Genomic DNA, 828 nt, shown 5'->3' on the forward strand with positions numbered 1-828 from the left:
CTTTTCACACTTGCCCTTGCTATTATAGCTACGGATCATATCTTAACTTTGGCTATCTTCTCACTGGCTTTACTTATTTTCATAACAATCCTCGTTATATTCACATCATATCGTATTAGTTGCCCTATTCCTATTTCTTAACCTTTTTCTCTTTTCGATCCACTTTACCCTTATCGTGCCACAGTCGCCTTACCTATTCATTCGTACCCGTCACGCGTTCTTTTCCGGGTCGGCCATACCTTTGACTTAGTCAAATCCTATCATTGTTATTGGCACAAACTTCCAAGACATATCACAAATCTATATCTCATTTCCACTTTATTTCTGGGAAAATTTCGGCAGAGTCTCCTCTGTAACTGTTACTATCCCAAAACCTGTACACAGAAATACCAGCAATGCCTCACAGGGCCAACATATATATACGCATATCATATCATATCACAGCCTCACAGGGCTCCCAACATCAATCGACAATACAAAAATAATGAACATACCTTGCGGGCTCGACTTAACGCCTGTTACACTTTCTCGTTTACTTTCCCCTTTGATCTTTCATTCGTATTCCAGTCGTACTTCTATTTCTTACCTGACAGGTATCTTTCATACCGTCACTTACCTTCATGCTTTATAGCTTCCAATAGCACCAGTCGTTTTTCTTCCGTCGATGCCATTTCTGCACCGAGAGTTAGCACAAATAATCTCATTTCCTATGACTTGGCTCTATGGCACGATCTAAGATATCAAAGAAGAGTAACCATCCTAAATGCCCGTAGCCTCCTGTTTATAAATGTGGCGCGCTTCACACCATAAACGAGGACTCTACTCGAC

The sequence above is a fragment of the Lycium ferocissimum genome, chromosome 9 (genome assembly GCF_029784015.1).
Source record: "Lycium ferocissimum isolate CSIRO_LF1 chromosome 9, AGI_CSIRO_Lferr_CH_V1, whole genome shotgun sequence".
NCBI lineage: Eukaryota > Viridiplantae > Streptophyta > Magnoliopsida > Solanales > Solanaceae > Lycium > Lycium ferocissimum.